At 38.7% G+C, this 11,661-nt stretch overlaps 1 long non-coding RNA gene across 1 annotated transcript; it reads right to left on the bottom strand.

Moving 5' to 3' along the window:
* Nucleotides 1-727: 727 nt before the first annotated feature.
* On the bottom strand, nucleotides 728-2,312 carry LOC134098241 (uncharacterized). The gene is made up of 3 exons (XR_009941024.1): nucleotides 1,783-2,312; nucleotides 1,430-1,565; nucleotides 728-1,162 (listed from the first exon to the last, which is right to left on the bottom strand). It is a non-coding gene; the product is annotated as an uncharacterized LOC134098241 (long non-coding RNA).
* Between the last annotated feature and the right edge of the window lie 9,349 nt (nucleotides 2,313-11,661).

The raw sequence follows: 11,661 nt of genomic DNA, 5'->3' as shown, positions 1-11,661 counted from the left end.
CCAGGGCAAATAGGAGCCACACTGTAAAAAATTTACTGTAAAATTTACAGTAACTTACTGGCAACAATTGGCCAGTAAGTTACTGTGAATACCTTTTACAGTAAAGGTACTGTATTTCCATTTACAGTATTTATATATTCACTGTAAAATGAAAAACAATTAAATACTGTGATTTCAGTCGTATTTACAGTAACTTACTGGCCAATTGTTGCCAGTAAGTTACTGTGAAAACCTTTTACAGTAAAGGTGCTGTATTTCCATTTACAGTAACTTACTGGCCAATTGTTGCCAGTAAGTTACTGTGAATACCTTTTACAGTTAAGGCACTGTATTTCCATTTACAGTAACTTACTGGCCAATTGTTGCCAGTAAGTTACTGTGAAAACCTTTTACAGTAAAGGTGCTGTATTTCCATTTACAGTAATGCGACTGTATTTCCATTTACGGTAACTTACTGGCCAATTGTTGCCAGTAAGTTACTGTGAATACTTTTTACAGTAAAGGTCCCGCATTTTCATTTACAGTATTTTATGTATTCGCTGTAAAGTGAAAAACAATTGATTTTAAATTAAGATTTTTTTTTTTTTTAGTTGTATTTACAGTATTGGTTGTTTCCCTGTAGAAGCTAGGTCAGTTAAATACTGTGAATTCAATTGAACTTACATTAGCAATCATTAATAGAATAACTCATATTCCAAAATATTTCAGTTAACTGCAGACAATAAAACAATTTTAACTTTTGTTATTTATTTAAGACATTTCAAATGTATGACTGAAGTGGATGTTGACAGACAACAGTAGACATGGTTTGAACACAACCACAACCTTATCTGATTTGACACAGATAAGGGGGTTAAAAGCGCAGTGTGTGTAAGTGCAGTATGGCAACTGGCAAGTCTATGTAATGTAGTATAAGGAGTTGTGTGTGTACAGGATGCGGAGTAAAGAAACTCATCCCCAGTCTGTTTTGTGGGTGTTCCCTCAGTCTGCCACGTGGGAACAGAGACGTCTGCTTGACCTCAGTGGTTTAAACAGTTCGTGGTCAGAGCGTGAAATGTCTTTTGAAATACTTTTGGGCCGTTGTTGTACTCTTCTGGTATAGATATCCTGCAGGGTAGGGAGAGGTGCTCTGATGGTACCTTTGGCAGTAAATGTCAAGTGTCTGAAAAAGAGAAAGAAAGCATACATTACAATTGACCCCGTTCATGAATATACAGTAATTAATGCAAACTACTCCGGTTGTGTGACAAATAAAAGCAAACCGACACTAGTCAGGTGCAATAGATAGAAGTAATGGTACAATACACCACCATAGCAAAGTTTGGGAGTTCACTTTGATATGTCCAATGTTTTTTTTTTTTTTTTTTAAGGGGACATTTCGAAGTGACCCTACACTTCTGAACAGAAGTATGTCTATGTGATATCATACCTAATCTCATAATTGCCTGCGGCAACTCTGCCTTCATGCGTACACCACTTTTCTGATGCCTAACATACTGTAGGCCATCTCCCATCTGACTTGCAATAGCAGCCTCTGGCTCCAGGCTGGGACTTCTGGATGGCTCCTAAAAATAATAAACAGCAATTGCCATATAATTTGTTAATAAACAGCAATTGCCATACAAAACAAATCATAGCTTTAAAAAATAAGCAAGGCAATCAGATGTAGAAATAGAAATGATAATTACCTTGCCATGAGGCACCCTTGCCACCCTTGTCACCATCTATGTTACTTCTTGATATCAGTTTATTTATGAACATAAATAAAACACAAACACTTACACCATGTTGAGGGCAGCAGCCATGGCTAACAGACATCATCAGGGTAGTGCCATCAGGTAGTGCCATCAGGGTAGACCGACTTTGCCCTGGACAGTTGTTGACAGTTGAGCCCACAAAGTCATAACAGACACATGAAAGGAGGGGATAAACTAAACAGTTACAGACACAAATACAGTACATGCACACATATTAAATGCTATATTAGTCAGGGGGCCAAAACTGATATTAAAACTTTGTCGGACACTTTTTGGTACAAGCATACAACCTATCCAGTATTGATATTTAACCCCTCAACATGAGTTCTAGACAGGTTGTCAGCTTAGAAAATGTTATTTTGTCCATTTTAACACTATATTCTTAAAAATGGAAAAAGCGGATTTTTCCCCCAAAGTGCTTCCTTTTTCTTCCATGTTACCTACTGTAATCTTGGGCAAATGTGCAATATAATCCAACTTGTGTGCAAGCATGATCATTAAAAAATAATGATCAATAAATACCACAAGAGTATCACACCACAAGGGCCACTGTTGTGTCAGGGGGCCAATTCTGAAAAGGGCTTCCGTAAAGACTTTTGCAGACATGTTTTGGTTCAAGCTGTCAGTGTCACCCTATTTTCTTTTTTGTTAGAAGACACAAATAGGTAAGATATCGGGGTGGTTGTGAAGACGAAGTTAAAAGCTTGTAGGGAGAGACATGCAATGCTGCACAAGTTATAATATTTAAATGTTACAGTGAAAATGTAGAACTGTAGATGGTGGTGTATAGTGCTATTTAACTTCATTAATATACCAGGTTGTGACACAAATTATATTCAATGGACATATTACTATAGTTATTCATTCAATCCAAACATAACTGCTCTCTCACTTCTTTAGGGTTAGGGCATAGTAACTAGTTAGCAATAACAACTTTGTTATAGTCGTATGGCAAAGGTATGTTTTCCCCCTGTAAAACCCCGGAAGTTAACTGAACTCAAATTATTTGAGTACTGTAAAGCCTGGGAAACTAACTTATCTGAAATTATTTGAGTAAACCGGATGCCTTGACATTTGAGTTTGGCAACTCATTTAATTTGAGTGTAAATAAGTCATTCAACTGGAGTTATTAGTATATTGTACAGTATGTATTGCATTTTGTGTTGGGATAACTTAAAGGAGTCAAGTAAACTACACTAATTGTATTCACCTAATAACAACTTGAGTGAATTATCATGACAAGTACGAATTATGTAGGCCTACACACGAAAAAATGCAATGTACTCAATGTGTGAGCTATCATTTTCTATGGATTATGGGTAAATGCTTCTTTGATTTTCTAATAAGTATTTGTTCTCTTAGCTGTTAATTAGTGTGCTTGCAAAAGCACACTATTGTTCTCCGTGCGTTTCATATACTACTTATTATTTATCTTAAGTCAAACTTTTGTCTCCCTATCTTGTCCTAGGGATTTAGAGCTAGAGACGCCGTTCCACCTCTCACGCGTCGGTCCTGATGCGAGGATGGTGGCTTGTATACAGCTTTTTGATACGCCTTGTCGTTCTCCCGTTATTCCAGTTTTTCCGGTCGATTTTTTCCCATAGGAATGAATGGAAAAGTGATTTTTGAGCGCTGATGCCCACACATTTGTCCACCTGTAGCCCAAACCGTAAGACATAAAGTCATGAAATTTGGTACGCTGATAGAGGAGACTACCCTGATTGACGCGACCAGGTTTCATGCTCGCCACTCTCACGCTCTAGCGCCACCAACTGGTCAAAGTTGGAAAATGCGTTCATGCCCGTAACGTTTGATCCGTATGGCCGATTTTGATAAAACTTATACCGTTGGAATCCTCTGACTCAGCTGATTCCAACGCACTATGTGACGTCATTTTCCGCCATGATGGATTTTCCACCATTTTGAATTTTGTCCAAAGTCAAAGTAAAGCAACTCTGGCCGCATAGTTCCTCCGATCGTCATGAAACTTGGCACGCGTGATCTACAGACCAAGGCGGATCAACCGCCTTGATTTCGCCTTCATACGTCCAAGCGTTCGCCTGTGACAACCAATTAAATTCAGCAAGCGAAGCCGCCAAACAGGAAGTGTGCCTATCTTGGAAATACTGTGACGTATGAAAGCCATATTTGGTGGGATGACTTGAGACCCCATCCAAAGCACCCTCAATAAATTTGGTGTTATTCGGTCTGTCGATGGCTCTATAATTAGCAAAAACGTGTGTGTTGGCGAATGTATACTATTAAGCAGAATAGCTCATCTTAAATTGCTTAGGTCATGCAGAAATGACATTTCAGAGTGATTTAAGATACAATGTTGATATTTTTTAAAAAAATCAAATCGAGGCCATTCTTGTAAAACATATTGGTGTAATTCTCACAGCACTATGGAGTCATTCCATGTATTTTCATACCTTCATTATGGAATGGTAGTTGACTTCCACTGTTCAATTGGTCTTTGGATGACATGGATTGTCCGCAACGGTACAATGTGGGTGCAATTCTAGGATGGTCCGCATCGAGGTGTCTCATCCTGAGACTGGTATATCTAAGCAATGCCATGGCCCCGAGGGACAAGTACGGACTTACGCGCTGTTAGGCATTGAATGTGTTCATTTGGTATATATACTCGACAATCACACGATGTTTCATACTAACGGTGTGTTTTGGATGATTTGTATTGACCTGAGCATTCTGGGTAAACTTCACTCCAAAATTCGGCGAAATACCGGAAGTACAGCGGTCGCCCTGTCTGAGGATTTTAAGTTTCGTTTTCTGTTGTGATGATGAGCAGACGGCTGTGCACAAAAAACATAGATAATTAATTTACCCTTAGACAATTCCTGCAGTTATCCTGAGTAATCCAGCCCTTTACATTCAGAGATGCGATCATTGACAAAAAGTAAGTTTGATACATACATCGTTAATTCACACTGGTATGCAAGAGGTTTGCTAATACACTTAAACTTGCTCTTGACATGATTTCCATGAAGTAATATACTGTAAGTGTTCTCTGAAATTATAATACTTCATGTGTTTATCTTAAGAATCTACTGTTTAGCGTTTCTACTGTAAGGACGTAGACTAGTCTTGCATCTCTGTACTCTTCTTCTGTTGAGGTGTTGTTGCCTAGTGACGCCCTCTCGTGCAGCCTCATGCTAGTTCATTAGAGACGTTATCTAGTAGTACACCACAGTGTTGGTGAAGTTCATGACGTTAGTTTTGAGTGAGTTTACTGCCAATTACCTTAAGTTGAAGTTGTGTGCGTGTATGACAACAAAAGTAAGTGACCGTAACCTTCGGTCATGTGTATTGGGAGTGGGATGTATCTTTCACGTTGATATGCAAGGACTTAGCATGCTAAACGGAGCATTAGCATTAAGGGTTTGAAATGAAGGAAGCCTGTGTTACTTGTGTGAGAAGTTGAGCTTATAGAATGAGAGATAGCGATACAGTTTATTTAGTGACCATATTAATGACAGTTTATTTGGTTCTTTACAGACCACTATACATTATAAGTTTATTCATGCTGTTGTATGGTGGAAGAAAACTCAATAAAGAAACTAAGGAGAAACTACTGCTTCACAACCAGTATTCTAACCAAAGATTCTAGCGCTGTATGATCTTTGGTTCTAACTGACGCCATCCAAGCAACACAATCAATCAATCCATACAGTCCTTTAGCCCCATAGACAGTAAAAGATAGCCCTCATTAACAATCTCCGACTGGAGGAAGTTTGTACCTGTGCTGTGCGAGTTAACGCTATTACACAGTACCGTTTACGCCACTAGATGGCGTTATTGACCACATAATAACTGTAGTCACGAACAAAAAGGTTTCTTTTCTTTCTTGAAGGGGTTAGCGTTGCCATTGCTGTATGTGTGTCCTGGCTTACAATTCAGTTTAATGAGCTTAGTATTCAATGCATATCTGTATGCTGCAGATATATTATCTATAAATAGCCATCTACCTATATTTCTCTGTATGTATGGAATCCTGAATGTCTCTGCTGGAACAATACAAAGTTAAACCCCATCTCTTCTCCGTCCTATATTCTAACCGATATACCATCCAGTATAGTGCCACTACCCTACCTGAATCAGTGCAAACCTATAACCTTCCCAATAATAATAGTAATAATAATTAGGTAAAAATAATAGTTTCTGCTTTAGGGAGAAATCTCAGAATTCCCCTCCAGCTAAGGAAAGTGGGAGCTATGTTTTTAGACTCAGTAGGCAAGCTTATGTGTGGAGACTTAAACTGTGAAGTTTGGCCCACTTATTGTATAGCAGTTAACAATTCTAGGTTCAATGAATTACATCCAACACAAAGTGTTATAGAAAGTATTACTGTGTGTTTCATTTAACGATTGTTCATAGTAAACATTTAATTAATTTAGGCTATGGGTGGTATAGGTGAATTATTACCACACAGTTACTATCTAAAACTAGAAAATGTAATTCCATGGAAGGAATTACCATTGCATGTAAATGCAAAAAGGTTGCTAGCTGTGTAAAACATATTAGGCCTATAGTTAAAAAGACAACTAGGCTAAACTGAAGAATAGATAAATAACAATTACAATTCCAAGTTGGAAAGTCACATTTAAAAAGTGATTTATGAAAATGCATCAAAATTGTGGATATAGGCTATTTTGGAAAATAACTCTTCATTTATTAGAATTTAAAAGACTGAAATGAAGTTGCCAACTTCAAGTTGCAAGAGCTGACTAAGTAGCCTACAGTGAAACGACTGGTAGGATAGCTTACATAGCCTTCATATCTACACTAATGCAGGTTAAAAGTAGGCCTAGGCTGACACCATTGGAATACTGTACGGAATACAATCTCAAACAACGCCAATCAACGATGATGCAGCAACAGGTAGGGTATCTAGCAAATGTAACGTTAGCTTACTAGGATAATTTATGTAGACTACACATATTACAGGATGAGCTAGTATGTTCTTCGAAACCGTTTCCAGGTGTGTGAGTGTGATTGTCCTAATAGGAATAAGCGACTGTGAGAAGGCTTGAACCTAAATCAACTAGTAGGCCTGTCTATCAGGTTGGACTTCACTTAAAACGCTGCTCTGTAGAGATGGCTAAAAGCCCTTGTGTAAGCCCTGTTCGCCTTGCAGCCTACCCCGACGTTAAACGTTAGCCTGGAGCAAGTTTGGTTGTCGTTAACTAAATACAGTGTTTACGTTGACGTTAGGTTAGATTGTCTTTAGCTGTTGATAACGTTACCGAGAGCAAACCGGTTAGGCTACTGTAACGATATAAACAAATCAAGTAAGGAGTAGCCTAAGAGACAAGACGATAACGTCCTGGTTTACAGCAGCTGCAGCTGTTACAGCTTAATGAGTAGACGTAACGTAACATTCACGTAGCCTGGTTCAGCGCATCGGCGGTGGCATGGCTTTGGATCAGAGATCCTTGATTACTGACAGCTGCGCACTGACGTAACAATTAATCTTTGCCGCCAAAGGGTCTCAATGTAAACTCTATGGGAATTTTAATTTCTTTTATCGTAAATATCTCAAAAAGTATACAGTTCACACATTTGAAAAATACATAGAACAAATCTCCGTTACAAGTCCTGTGTAGGAGTGCTTGAATGACGTCAAACGGCTCAGTGGTTTTAGAGCCTTTGATAGTTGATTTTGGTCGGAAGCAGAATAATAATTATAACGATAATAAGAAGAACAGGGATAACAGTACATTGCATTTACATGCAATGTAACTACGTAATCCTTAATTGAGATTTCATTGAAAGTGATAGGTTGAACTTTTAAAAAGGGGTTTTAAAACCTGTTTTTGTACTTTCATTTTATTATGTCATAGCCTACTGAACTGAATTCTAAGAGTTAAAAACAAAGGATAAAATAAATGTTTTGTGATGCTTGCATTGCATAGTATTTCATTTAGGATAAGCTATATTAAAGCAGTTAGAAGTAACAGTAGTCACTTGACATTTCTGAGGATTTGCATATTTCCACCAGGGCAGTGGTAAAGACATTCTTCAGTGGAGGCACCACACAGTTAATCACGCTATCAACATCTTCTTACCTTTTCTTCTGTTATTACTATTCTTTAACTTTATGGTAGACAGTGAGTCCAGCAAATTGAGAACCTAGGATCCTGTTTATGTTTATGAATGTGACTATGTGTATAGTAGCCTATATGTTGAGACATAAGGGTGGAAAAATAGGTTACATTTATATAATGCAAATGATTAAGTTAACAATGTCATTGAATATGTTGTACAAACAAGAAGAGCGAAATGGTAAACTTTTAAGAAATCATCATCCACATCATAGTTTGATGCTGTGTGGGGTTATGGACTTGACAGTTTTGCATGGAATTGCTCATACAGTATATACATATATATATATGTATATGTGTGTGTGTGTGTGTGTGTGTGTGTGTGTCTGTGTGTGTGTGTGTGTGTGTGTGTGTGTGTGTGCCTTGTTGCCGGTGTACAGTATTTCTGAATCTGAATATGGACAGGAAATGGCATAGCTTTTATCACATGCAACCAATCCAAAATCGATTTCATATTAGGGATGTTAACCGGTGACTGTTTGACCGATGGTTGACCGTATCCACGTTAACCGACCAAAGTTGTCGCTAGTCGGTTAACAAAAAAAAAAGAGAGGCATCTTTAAATTAGCCTAAAGACAGTGGACTAAACGTTACTACAGCTAGCCATCTCATTCCAAGAAGATCTTTTTTTCGTGAAGTTAACAAATTATCCCTCACACTCAATTTTTCATAACTCGCCTGCTTGTAGGCTAGGCTACGTAATAAACCAATAAAAACATTTGGCACGAGGTCACAGCGGTGGCCGGTGCGTCTTTTGCAATCTGGAAGTGCGCTGTTTTATCCATTGGTTTTATCGTGTTGCAGTCTAGGCAACTTTCCGCATAAGATGGGCTTAGATTTGGAAAGACATTACATCTACATTTCAGGAAGGGTCATCAATGGTAACAGATAAGGTAATGATCATCTTTCGTTATTATTGTTAGCACTTCCTCAAACTAAACTGGCGCTGTAGGGGATTTAAAAAAGTGACGTGAGTGAAAGGGCGGCGCCGGGGCTGTGTGTAGCCTATGAGCGGGGGACAGAGAGATGAGAGTTGGGAAATTGCGTGGCTGTTATTTCAAATAGCATAATTTATTTTAAACGAACCGGTTAACCGGTTTCAACCGGCTAATGAGCCTCGGTGGTCGGTCAAGAAAATTTGTAGTTTTCGCCATCCCTATTTCATATTCAGACACGTTAACCAGTAACAGCCTGGTTGCTTTGACATATCAACACCAAATTTGATCCTATTACACCATTTGAACAGGTGAGTCGTCCTATTTATTCTACCATCAATTTGAGGCTATAACACATTGCAACTTACTCAACAGTGAGTAAACAGCAGATGTTCCTGCAATACTCCTAACATTACTCGTATTTGTTCTAGAAACATGCCTAGTTCCTTAGGCTCCTTCCTTCTTTCACTGGTTACGTGTTTCATGCTGGCTACACGTGAACAACTCATACATAATTCAACACAAGGTCTACAGACCTTAGAGGTGTACATTTCATTTCCATACATCAAAGCATTCGCCCATGGCAGCCAATCAAATTCGATGGCGAAGCCTCCAAACAGGAAGTGAGGTCAAATCTCGGAAACGCTTTGAGGTGTCAAGACCATATTTGGTGGGACGATTTTGGACACAATCCAAAGTAGCCTTAGTAAATTTGGTGTAATTTGGCCACTAGGGGGCGTCGCAATTAGCAAAAATGCATTTTGTCTCATATCTCTTTACATCTTTGGGATGACATCCACATTTTTACATTGGAGGTGCTCTGGGACATACCACTGATGAACCTAGGCAACCCGTCACGTCAGTGTAAGAATTTGGCAATCGAGGGTAACGCCGCCAAACTCGAAGCAGCTTTGCGTCTTGGCCAAACTTTAGCGTTTTGACCTGAGGGCGAGCGGTCGCGTCTCCTGCCGGAGCGCTTTCGCGGCGCGTCGGAGCAAGCACACTTCGCACTTTCCCACCGGGAAATGCATTCTAGTTGTGGCTTCTTACTGTTTACCAGGTGATGGGCAAAAATATTGTGTTGATGATTTTCAGAATATGGTCAGATATACCATTAAGGAGAAGCCCATTCTCAAAATATAAAGAACATTATGAAGTTCACTTTTTCTTGGCCTAATGCAAAGTTGATTGCATTTCCCAATTTGACTTTGACCTATAGTCACTTGAAAGTGTCACAAAGTTGAGTATCCCAATGGTGTGATTGAGCCTCCTATTTGCCTGTCTGTATTGTCTCTTGGGGAGATACAGACACATTATGCATGTTTACATTGAGTAACTATATTACCCCTCTTATGGGCAGGATATGAGCTTCAGGAGTAAAGATTTCAGGATTTTTTTTTATAGGTTTAAATTTCTATTAAATGAATAGGATTACTGCAGAATGAGGGTAATTGTGAAACATAATATTTATCACCATGGCAGTACTGGCCATCATGATATACTGTATCTTCAGATTATCATTACGTCTGTCAGAAGCATTACACATGATCTAAGATTTTAAAATCAGCCCACAGGCCAAGTCTGTTGTGGATAGTCATCTGCTTGATGGTGTGTGGTGTCAATGTAAATAACACAATAACATAACAGCTATAGTATAGCCGTAAATATAGTTTAACTATTGCATTTAAGATTCAATTTCAGTCAAGATTAATATGTGATACTGTGTTAAGAATACTATGGACAGTGACATTCTGGGAAATGTAATGTGTGGTCAGCCACTTCTTATTGTGAATATACTTCTTGCCTTAATTGAAATGAGTGGCATATACAGTCATGGCTGAAAGTGTTGGCACCCCATGCAATGACTAATGTATCATGAATAAATAAATGTTCTTCCTTAAAAGACTGGGGTCATACGTATTGGCACCCCTATGTTAACCCTATGTTCTCAACTCCCATAGAGGCAGGCAGATTTTTATTTTTAAAGGCCACTTATTTCATGGATCCAGGATACTATGCATCCTGATAAAGTTCCATTGGTCTTTAGAACTAAAATTGCCCCACATCATCACACACCCTTCACCATACCTAGAGATTGGCATGGTGTTTTGTTCAGTTTTGTTCAGTTAGCCTATTAGCCTGTTTGATGCTCATTGAGCTCAATGCAAATCAAACCAGCTAATAGGCCAACTGAACAAAACACCATGCCAATCTCTATGGCAGGGGTCGGCAATTAAGTTTGGCCTCGGGCCAGATATTTTCCGAGCCATTACATAGCGGGCCACAAGTTCACAACCAAAACAATGGCTAATTTAATTAATTAATAACGGAGGAGGTAAAAATGATAGACGCTCTTGAAATGACAGAGCAGAGACATTCAAGCAGGCTGATGTAGGTTAAATTTGTCGACTGGTCATTGGGGGCGCTATTATATGCCTGTGTCTTTAATAAAAAACACCAGAAAAACATTTCCACACGTTGCTTTTAGCTGTCAAAAAATGGCACTATGAAAAAATCTGAAGAGAAAAGTTAACAGCGAAAACAGGATATTTAATGATGAATGGACAGAGAACTATGCCTTCATCCTCCCTAATTGTATTAATGCAAAGCCCACATGCCTGATCTGTAACTACTAACGAGGGTTTCTCTGCATGCAAAGAGTAGCCTACAGCGGCACCACGAAACTAAGCATGCTAATTTAAAGGTTGCGTTCCTAAATAACACGCACGCTATTAATGTTTGAAACTCGTGTTTTACTTTTCACAATTCTATGTGCGTAAATTGCCTGTTTGATGTCCGGCCTGTTTAAAAGAAGTCGTGTTTTAATTATCACCATAAGCCTAT

The sequence above is a fragment of the Sardina pilchardus genome, chromosome 12 (assembly GCF_963854185.1).
Source record: "Sardina pilchardus chromosome 12, fSarPil1.1, whole genome shotgun sequence".
NCBI lineage: Eukaryota > Metazoa > Chordata > Actinopteri > Clupeiformes > Clupeidae > Sardina > Sardina pilchardus.
This window is presented reverse-complemented; position numbering and strand designations above follow the sequence as displayed.